The sequence below is a fragment of the Alligator sinensis genome, unplaced genomic scaffold (genome assembly GCF_000455745.1).
Source record: "Alligator sinensis unplaced genomic scaffold, ASM45574v1 scaffold119_1, whole genome shotgun sequence".
Classification (NCBI taxonomy): Eukaryota; Metazoa; Chordata; order Crocodylia; family Alligatoridae; genus Alligator; species Alligator sinensis.
In genome coordinates this window covers 198,462-210,149 of record NW_005842386.1, presented here as the reverse complement: position 1 = coordinate 210,149, position 11,688 = coordinate 198,462, and positions in this window count along the sequence as shown.

The window sequence follows — 11,688 nt, the reverse complement described above, 5'->3', positions numbered from 1 at the left end:
CCCCCCCGATTTGCTCCGAGTGTTTGATACACGTTGGAAGGGTCAAAAAGTCCTTTAAAAATGTTACATTAAATAAATGTCATACATTTTCAACAGAGGTATTTACTTACATAGTTTAGACAGCACAGAACTCTATTCATGCATGAGTTATGCCACATTAACCATTTAGGCTAGATTTTCATGTTAATTCTACAGGGGAAAAATCGTATTAGATTTGCATGCCTATTTTGTGTAACTTGCACATAATGGAATTCAGCAACATGAGTCTCGCTCATTATAATGATTGGGACGGGAAATGGGAGCTGAAAAGGAGAAGGAGGGGGAAATAAGCTCTATCATCAATTCATCACAAGGCACAGCTTAAGCTGCCCCAGAAGTCGGACATACAAGTCAGACCAGTGAACAACGTCAAGGTAGAACATCCAAAGGCTCGTGGACAATGCCTGGTTTTGGGAGTGGAACTCAATTTTGATCAACAGAACATTAATTATCCCAGATTTCATCCAAAATGTTCATCCTCTGATATAATAGTATGAACACTGTCATAGCAGCCTAGGACTGTTTTGCTGGGCACTTAAGGTTTTTGTTCTGCAGGCTCCTTATTTACCTAGGAACTCCAACAGAACCATTTATCACCAAGAACTTATACAGTTTCTTGGGTAAATACCATCCTCCGTTTCACAATACGTATTTACTTCATCTGAAATATTTGCGCATCTGATACACTTTGTCAAGTCTGTAAGACCCTTTATGGCACAGAGCACTCTAAATGTTCAACTAAAAAGAACAAGGTCCAAAACTGCTGGAAGCATTTTCCTTCTGGATTTGTATTTCACCGGTAGCTACAGCATGGCCCCTGTGTCTCATAATTCATTGACTGACTTTTTTACCTTAAACCAGAATTGCTTAGGGGATAGCATGACGCTTAAACTAAAATCCTTGGTTGGCCATGGCTGTTGCTCACTCTAATTTTTATTGCTGGCAGAGGACTGGCCAAACCCAGCTGACCTCTATTTTGTCTGCTAATCATTTTATGGGTTTCCTTTCTCCCCGGGCATACTGTCTGCAGAATTGGACCAATCATGTTTAAGTTCAAGGCTAAGCTCCACCCCTCTTATTTTCTGCCCAATTATGCTACTCCCGCTGCAACAACAAGGCTTCCCCAATACTCAGCATATTTATAGTAATTTTATCATAGAAATCCAATACTAAAGTACTTCATTTAATCCTACAGTCATGGACCGGGATGGTTTTTGTGCTTATCTTATATTTTGTGTGTACTACATATTTTTAACACCAATTTTATGAAGTACATGTAAATGTCCTTAGAAACAAACTTAAAACCCCCCCAAAAATATTGTAGGCCAGCATATGCCTGAAGATGCCTTTACTTTATCTCCTCAATGAAAAGTGAAATGAAGCACTTTCCTAATCCAAAGTCCTCTCACAACTTTATATCATAGGATGATACTTGGTCTATCGTAGAATAATGCTGCACAGGGAAGATTTTCTTCTGTGATATTTGCTGCCATCTTTTCTATGGAAAATCCAATTTCAGGGAACTCGGCAGCGCTAAGCTTGCCACGCTGGAAGCCCAATTTAAAAATTAGGAAGAACCAAAGTAAACCAAGCCGAGCCAAACCATAAAAGCACAAACCGACCAAACAGCAAGCAAACAACAACAGAGCCCTACGGGGTCTGTCAGCATAATAACACTGGCTTTGAACATATCATTTTGCAGAATTTCTATGCTGCCTTGCTGCAGAAACAGTTATGCTGGCAAAAGCTTATTTTGTTTGGAAAAGTGCACAACTGCTAAAAAGTATTTTCTTCTCTTGGAGGCTGTGTCTGAGGTTGTGCTGAGAGCGCTGTCCCAGGATAAGTGCCTTGGCTGTCTTTTTCTGTGCCAGACTAGGTCTTAAAGCTTTTGGATGCGAGACCAGCTCTTAAGTCACCTGGGTGCTTTAAGCAAGTTTACCCAAGGACATTATGCTTGCATACTGCTTACTAGAATCCTTACAAAATCAGAGGACGCACGATTTAAAGCACCTGAGCAGTCCCTCCAAATCCAGCTATGCATAAACCTATTTATTTGGAAGAAGCTTCCCCTCATCCTACAAGAAAAGCCCATGAAAACTACCAGGGAGCACAATTAACCTAACCCGACGTGAACAGAGAATTGTGCAGGCTGCTCATGATACAAGAAAAATAGATTTTTTTAAAAGGGCCAAACCACTGGTTTCCCCAGAACTCGGTCTAGCCAAACACTAATTACAGACTTCACTATTCTCAAAATCTGGGCAATGGACCTATTATCTCTATTCTCTACCCAACAAAACATAAAGCCAATTTGTCATGGGATATCCAATATATTCAGGAACGAGACATCTGTAGCCAGATGTACTTGATATTGTCTAAGACATTGCTGGAGACAAGGGTTATGGACACCGAAGAAGTTAATGAAACAGGGTTTTCTGTGTACAGTATTAACCTTTCGTATAATACTGGTGTAACTAAAGCATTGTGCATTTGGCAGTGCAGCATTCTTTCACACAATACAACCTTGTTACACATTACTGGTGTGAGCCCGCACAAAAGCATTATATTGCATTGATTAGAAGCAATTAAGAGGGTGTTGAGAGAAACTAGAGCATTAACTTTGCAGGAGCATATATTTAATCACTGCTCAAGTATTTTCTCCGCATCCAAGATGGCACATGCTGACATAATGTTTCTTTTCCTCCTCCTTACAGAATGGTTTAGGTTCACAAAAGTGCTGCTTCATACCACTGGCAGACTACAAGTTTTACAATAAGAGTATTTCTTCCTATCTTGGGTCATACTGATTTTTTGTTTGTTTATGGTATACAAACAGAAAGTATGAGGAAAAACATCCCTACGGATACAATTAATAATCAGGATTTTTAAGCTTAAAGTCAGCCCTGCACATGTCGCACCTTGTTTTTGGAAGTTTTTGTGGTTTTGGCTTCAGAACTATAGCGGTTCTCTTTGTGATTTTTTTACTCACTAAAAATAAAATTACACCGCACACCCTGCCTCTTCAGGACCCCAGCAATTTCTGCTAGAGAGCGAGCCCAGGGCTGGTAGTTTGCCAGTCAGGACTTAGGCGCATTCACCGAGCTGCAGAGAGAAATATGCACAGTGCTACTGTTGTCAACCCCTCACTTTAATGAATGCTAAAATTCACAGCATTAAAAAAGAGCCAATAAACATTTCTCCTCCTCTCCTTCTTGCCATGCTCACAATATTTACTTGAGAAAGAACAGTAAAACTTTGGCTCTTAAATGGTAGTCAATATGCTAGAAGTTACATCATTATTTGTTTCACAGGGGAAAAATATTTGGAAAATTGGTATATGAAGTCCATAAATCTAGAGATAAATAATGAAAACGAAACTTCCTGTGAAATGCCCCAGTGTTCGTTTTATTTAATATTCTCCATTGGTGGAAATAAATTAAAAATGAACAAGACTTGTTTATGCCTGCCTTACACTATTCTCTGCTTTTGAATAGCAACTGCATATTAATTTATCAGGTTCCCATAAATTATAATTAGCCAGGAGGATTAACAACATAAATCCTTGAATTTAAAACCAACCTGCCCTGCTCTCTCTTCCCTTTGCCCTAAAGTGAAAAGGAGCCATAAAACCCATCACTGCTGTTTGATCCATTAAACTCGTGAGACGTTCTTCTTTCAGCTTAGCTACTGGAGGTATATTCTTTGTGAAATCTTTTTTTAAAGTTACAGGAGCCTTCCTGGAATCAAGAGACACATTGTACAGGAAAGGCACAGTGTGAACACGGCAGGATGACTGCAGTTCTTTCCACTGTGTTGTTAACTGATGCTACGAAGGGTTCTCAGTACGCAGGAAATGGGCAGAAGACGTGACTGTCAAAACAGGTGAAACGCCAAATTAATATTTTCTAACTACACGTTTTTCAACAGAAAAAGAAAATCTAACTAAAGCATATACCCACATCTGTATGCACAGGTTTCCTGCAAACAGCCCCACCTATAGCATGAAAGAGAGTTATATCTGTATATCCTCTAACACTGCGAGGAGGCTACGGTATTATACTATCACCTGAATATATTGACTAACTTTCAACATCAGCTGAGGGCAAAGAAATGAACTGGATTAAATTTACAGCAAGTCGTCACCAAGACTGAACCAAGAAATATTCTTTAGACTGGTTTGTCTAAAGAAACAAACCAGTTGCAACTGTTAGCAAGAACTTCAATTATGAGTGTCAATGATGTAAAAATGAAATTACTGAAAAATACTGGATAATACTGAATTTGAAGATTAGTAGGCATAATGAAATTTCAATGTAAACACTGTGGAGCAAATCATATTTCCCATTTCACTATAGCTTCTGAGAGAAGATGATGATCACACGTGTACACAAAAGAGAGGAAAATGGTATTTATAATGGGCCCTGGTTATAGCTGGTTAGCAACCTACTTTGTTTTGACCCCAGTCAGAACAGAAATATTACTCATGATTTCACTAACCTGAAAAGAGTAATAACAAATAGTAACAAAGAATAAGCAATCACACCTTTCATCTATACCTGGATGAAGGACTTCATAATGCTTTATAGACATTGAACTATTACTTAGCTATTATTACAGATGAAATCTGGGCCCAGGTTATAAAACCAGGCATTTCCAAATCTGTACACACTTTTGCTTATGCTGTATGCATGTGAATCAGTTAATGCATGTGACCAATCAATTGCAGCTAAAATTAGTGAATTCGATACCACACACTAAGATTTGTTCAATTAAAAGTAGTCCATTTTTAGGAACTGCAACATAAGGGACCCCTTGCACAAGCAGGTAAAGGTGTGATGGCATCTAACACACACAATCGCACCTCCTGCCATGCCACATATGCATGGCAAAAGTCATGATTGTGGGATCCTGTATTAGATCCCATTACACCTTATTGCCAGTACAGGGAGATCCTGGGCTGGGAGCCCCAGCTGATGGGGCTCCAAGCTGCAAGGGGGACCCTGCTACACACGCAGGGTCTCATTAGTGAATTCAAGTTCCACAGCAACCAGCTATAACGTTAGTACACATTTGCAAGATCTAACTTTAGAGCTGGTTGGAGCTTTTTATGGCATGATAGGTACTTTACTCAAGATAACTGTGCAATTTAACCAGTTAATGGCACGATACCTGTAACATGTAGAGGGCACCTAAGAGACCTGTGGTGGTGAGGAACTGCCAGCCCACTTCTCCCTACACCGACTACCTAGAAAGATAAGTGCAGCACAGTGCACAGGCAATATAAAGAGGGCACAGCCATTAAGAGGAAGCAACTGGTACACCACCCCTGCAAAACAGTCAAGAGATCTGAGCCAGGCCCAGATCCCTCACTTCCTCCTTTCTCATCTGAAGAATGGATGAGGCTTGACTTGTGAGGTGTCTCCAAGAAGCCTTTCCCTTGCCATGTATGCGGGACTGCAAGAATCCAGCCAGATGACACCATGCCGGTGCCAAGAACCACAGTACGAACTGCCTCGTTCTTTCTCCCTCATTAACTTACGCTGGCACGTGCTAGTCAGATGTGGCAAGGAACTCAATAGGACAGTACCACCCTCCAAGCTAACCTGGCCATAGCCTCTGAGGAAAGCGAAAAACCTGCTGACTGCCAGCTTGAGAAGTGGGAATATGGTTCTTCCCAGACCTTTATGACAGTGTTGGTTCAAATCCAAGGCAAAAGAGTAAATCTAGCAGGAAATGAAAAGAGAGTGCATCATAAAGGGAATGGATCATGGAAGGCCAAACGAAATAATATTCAACATTATCTTCAGCTACTCTTTTCTCAGACTCAATTTTAATGTATTAGTTGATGCACAATCTGGATACTCCAAGACTCAAGTTTTCGAGCGGTGGAAAACTTGTGGCCATCGCTTGTACTGCAGACCTGCCTTGGAACAGTGTCGCCTCAAACTATTTGTGACACCTCAGACTATTTTTCCGCCATCATAAGTAATGATTCAGTGCCTGACAAAATACACAAATAGCATTTCTGAGCTTGATTTGAGCTATCCTGGGAAAGGTTGCATCAGGTACACATCCTGTAAGTGCTGATAAGAATGCTCTGATTAGTGTGTGATATACCTGTATATTGTTATACGCCACTTAAATTAGATGAGCTGAACATGAAACAGAATATTTCTGCTCACTCCCAATTGGAGATATTTATCTCACTTCCTTTCAAATAGCCCTCACCACATGTTATGAAAGGAGTTCATTCATTTTTCATATGGGGTGGACTTCGGATACAAAAGTGTCACAATGAGTTTTGCCATTGACTTCAATAGGGCAAAGATTCACCCCTGAAATGTAAAGGTAACTAGTATACAAACCTTATAAATATGAGAGATATAGATCTCTCTCTCTCTCTCTATATATATATATTTATAAAGTATGTGTGCACATACATATGTAAGACTATGGGTAGGTGAACTGTTTCTGTTTTAAATGTATACAAACTAAAATCAAAATACTTTTAAGGCAGGTTTTAGAGTAACATACAAAAAAATATCAGTCTGTTCCTTCTGCTTGTCACTTTATGGCCTATCTGAAATACTAAAAGAGATTTTCTTTTGTTCATTCTTTATATCTCTCTTCAGCCCACAGAAAGCTAGTGGTTTTGACATTTATATTTAAGAAACAAAGGATGCTCAATTGTCTCTAATAAATCCCCCAAAGTAAATGCTTTGCATGCAATCATGGAGCAAAATGATTTCCTGACATTAGCCACAAGAAAGGAGTTGCACTGAAGATGTACAGGATTTGGCCCCACGGTATTTATGAAAAGAAATGCTGTCAAACACAAGGAGGGGATGAGGAGCCATGGAGGAAGCACGTTGGGTGAAAATGCAGAGTGATACAGTAGCTGCTGGTAAACAGTGTTAATAAATCCCATTGTCATCTATTCTAAAGGAAGATCCTGTATTCATTCCATGAGGGGATAGGAAAGTGCTCTCTCTGTACAAAGCTGCAGAAGAAGGAAAGCTCTGCAAGCCCATCCCAACTCCCTTAATTATTTTAATTGCAGCAGTGTGATGCCAAGGTGCTGAATTACCCCCTCAGGCTCTGGCTGCTTAGCCAGGAGGTACTGAATTAAACTGTCAGAACATGCAGAAAAATTGCAATGGTGCCTGTCAACGGTATTTGTTAAGAGACACGGGTGAGGCTAGTGACTTATATAGAAAAAGAGCTGCCGATGCAAAGTCGTCAAAGCACAGCACTGTAACTAATGGGGTATTCAGAGGTCTTGTTCTACTTCATTGGTCAAAGCCAACAAAAATCCTGTAATATTTGGGGCGGTTTGCTATTTATGGCTATGGTAATAAAGGCCATTTAAAGCTGCAAAGCCAAGCACACTTAAGCGGTCCCCACTGTTTAATTCCTAATGGGAGAAGAGATGCTGTCCCACATCAGAGTTCTGCTTTTAAGAGACAGAAAATTAAAAGGCGAGATGCTTCTATTTAAGTCAGAACAACCAGCTGCATCACATTTTACAATACGCTGCTTTAATTAAAAATAACTACATCTCAGATTCTTTGTCCTTTTTGACTCCATGTCAAATTATGTCATTCACTATGACAAATTTGCCTCAGATTGACAATGTGGCCCATGGTTCATATCCTCTTTCTTTATGCATGGCAGCTTCTTTCCGGAGATGCTTATCATATCTAAGAGATACGTTTGATATGAGGTCTACTTCTGAACTTTAAACCCACGCCTTGACAGATTGCCATCAAGGTGATTTAGAGAACTCCCATTTACTGTGGGTCTTTATGATTCACTTTTAGTTATATTTTTAGGAGTAAAATCTAGTACTCATGAAATTGAAACACCGAAAGCATGGCCTAGAGCCAGAGAAGTGTGGGCAGGAGCTGTGCCCACGTCCCCTCTCCTCTCAACATGTACTTTGGTATTAATTTGGGCAGCGCCCAATCTTCAGTGTAGTGGGGCAGACAGGCTATTAGATTTTTTCAGTGAAGAGGCTCATAAACTCAGTTCATTTGTGACTTGAGAGACTTCCACTTGGCAGACCAGGTGGGAGACTAAGCAAACTGATTTGTGTCATTTGTTAATGAGCTAACTGAAAACATCCAGGCCTGAGCCAAACTAATTCCTTTCTCCTCTGTCTGAGGGACCAGAGTCAGCCAATACAGAACCTAGACAGTATAGCTACTACAGAGGAAATCAGAAGTTTGACTTACATTTCTCATCGCTGATTATTCTGGTTAGCCCCTACATAAAGACTCTTCCCCTTCAGTATCGACTCTCTGCCACGGTGACGTAAGAGATCGGGCTAGACGATTCCAGCATTTTTTATGTTCTTAAGTCTTTTTGCATACTTGCATTGTTTTGAGAAACAAATTTGCAGATGGCAGTAAATGGGCTGGGGCTGCCGACAAGTTGGAGAGAAGGGCTAGGATCCAGAATCACCTGGATAGACTGGAGAAATGATCCACAATCTGTCAGATTAAATTCAACACGGAAAAGTAGGGGGCCCAAAACTGTGTTCGGTTTTGGGCCCCCCACTACATAAATTGGAGAGAGCCCAGTGGAAAGCAATGAAAATGGTTATGGGGCACATGATTTATGAGGAGAGGCTGAGGGAACTGGGCTTATTTAGTCTGGAGAAGAGATGAATGAGGGGGGATTTAATAACAGCCTTCAAAGGGTGGCTCCAAGGAGGATGGAGGTAAACTCTTCTCAGTGATAGCAGATGACAGAGCAAGGAGCAATGGTCTCAAGTTGCAGGAAGGGAAGTTTAGGTTAGATATTAGGAACAACTTTCTCGCTCAGAGGGGAATAAAGCACTGGAACAGGTTACCCAGAGAGGTGGTGGCATCTCCATCCTTGGAGGTTTTTAAGACCCGGCTAAACAAAGCCTTGACTGGGATGATCTAGTTGGGGACGGTCCTGTTTTGAGCAGGGGGTTGGAGTAGATGACCTCCTGGGATCCCTCCCAACCCTAATTTCCTATGATTCTGTGATTTTAAGTGCAAAGGACTTGAATCAAAATAATTGCATGTGCAAACACAGATGGGGGAATGACTGGTTAGGCTGCAGTACTGCTGAGAAGGACCTGGGGATTAAAGTTAAACCATAAACTAAATATACGCCAACAGTGTGCTCTTGTGGCAAAAAAAAAAAAAAAAAAAAGCCAACAGGACCTTGAGTTGTCTTAATAGGAATGTCTCTTGCAAATCAAGGGAAGTGATTTTGGACCCCAACTTAAGAAGGATGTAGACAGATTTAAAAGAACCCAGCAGAGAATGACGAAGGTAACGGAGGCCTAGAAAGCAAGTGTTATGATGAAAGGCTGAAAGAACTAGGGTTTCTTAGTCAGGGGAAGAGAAGACTGCAGTGGGATTTGGTAACAGTCTTCAGATATCTGAAGGATGATTATAGAAAGGATGAAGATAGACTTTTCTCTGTGGCTGTAAGGGACAGGACTAGGAACAGTGGCCCCAAGGTGCAGCAGAGGAAAAGCAGGTTAGAGATTTCGAGGAACTTTCTGACTATGAGAACAGGCACTGGGACAGGTCACCGAGAACCTGAGGAATTTCTATTTCTGGAAATTTTCAAAACCAGTTTGGCCAGATATTTGGCTAGGATGGTTTAGTCAGGGATGATCCTACCATGATCAGAGGCCTGGACCAGATGACCTCATGAGGTCCCTTCCAGCTCTACTTTCCTATGTGAGAGATAAAGAGGACAGGCTTTTAAGCCGACTTCCCTCCCTGACAGCAGACCACAGCACCTTTGTGATTAACCACTTCTGAAATTCTATAACTGGGCTAGCCAGTGCAGATGTGATCTGGGTTTGGGGTCAACCTATTCACCAACAACATTCAGCATCTATTCGGCATGAATTTTTTCGTCTGATAGGTCCTCACTTGGTTCAGCTTCTAGCATTCTTTTAACAGTTTTAAGTCATTAACTAATGGTCGGTGGGTGCATCTACATGTATGCTTTACTGCAGAGTTGACTAATTAGCTCACCAGTAAAGCGCCACAATCCACCTGTGCACCAGTATTAAGGTGCAGTAAATTAACTCTTCCATAGGATAGTACTGTTGAAAACAGTCCTATGGTGGAGTAATTAATTGCACTCAAACACACGTGAAGACTGTGATGGACTGGCTGTGGCAAAATGGTGCTTAAGTGCCTGCCAACTACTCCCACACTGTAGCACCCTCATGCCCCAGCCAGCTCCTCCATTATCTGATGCTGTCATCTGGAGCCAGGGGCTTACCACCCACCCCAGGATCCCTGTCAGCCATGGGGCGCTCCACCCCAGCTCAAAGCACTGTGGTCCTGGGCACACAAGTAAATGCTGTGCCTGAGAGCAGCTGACTCTGGCGCAAACTGGATTGGAGTTTATTTCTATGCATTAACTGCTTGTGTAGATGCAACCAGTTAGTGTGGTTTTGCTAAGAATTAGGGCTGTACAAAGCTTCAGATGCTGATTTGATTTGGCGGAGATTCGGCCCGATTTGGCGGCCGAATCTCTAAATCCGAATTGAATCAGGAGACCAATAAAAGGTCTGAATCGATTCAAAGCTCTCCAAATCATTTCGGAAAAGATTCGGAGGACTTCGTAGAGATTTGGGCAGTCCCCAATCACGGCTGCAGGGAGCTGGACCCAGACTATTTGCTGGTAAGTAGGGGGTGGGGGAAAGGGTTTGCCCCCCCAGCCCCATCAATGGCTGCCTTGTCTGGCCACAGCATCCTGGCTCTTAAAACAAAAAAAAGCCCCACATTCATCAGCTCCTGTCAGAAAGGGGGGCAATCCCTGCTGCACCCCACTGCCCCGCACTGTGTGGGGGGCTCTGCCACAAGCCCCCATCCCCCGCCCTTTCTCCCAGGCTCAGCCTCCCGGCTCTTTAAAAAACAAAAAAAAAAGTCCTGCAGTCATCGGCTCCTGTCAGGCAGGATGGGCGATCCCTGCTGCACGCCACTGCCCTGTGCTGTGTGCGGGGCTCTGTCACCAGCCCCTATCCCCTGCCCGTTCTCCCAGCACCGTCAATGGCTGCCCCATCTGGACCCAGTGTCCTGATGCTTTAAAAAAAAAAAAAAAAGCAAAAAAAAGCCCCGCAGTCACCAGCTCCTGCAGTGGCCTTCGGGGCTTATGGGGGCTCATGGCAAAGCCCCCCCCATGCAGTGCGGGGGCAGTGGGGGGCAGCGGAGAACGCCCCGCTACCTCGCAGAAGCCGGTGAGTGCGGGCCTTTTTTATTTTTTTTTTAAAGAGCCAGAATGATGGGGCTGGGTGGAGCAGCCATTGACAGGACTGGGAGAGCAGGAGGGGAGGATGAGGCCTGTTTGATTCAGAGATGCGGCCAATTCAGCGGTGGCCAAATCTCCGAGTCAGATTCAGATGAATCAATTTGGGACAGTAATTTGAATCACCAGATCGAATCACTGTCCTCCAAATTGGCTGAAACCGAAGAGAATACTAGCCACTTTGCACAGGCTTACTTAGAATATAAGTTCAGGATGGGTTAATGCATCATCAGTGTATTTTTTAACTAGGTAATTCATATACCAAATAACCTATATTTATTTTATTAATACAGGCTCACCATAGTCAACTGATTATATTAAATAAAATATAACATGGAT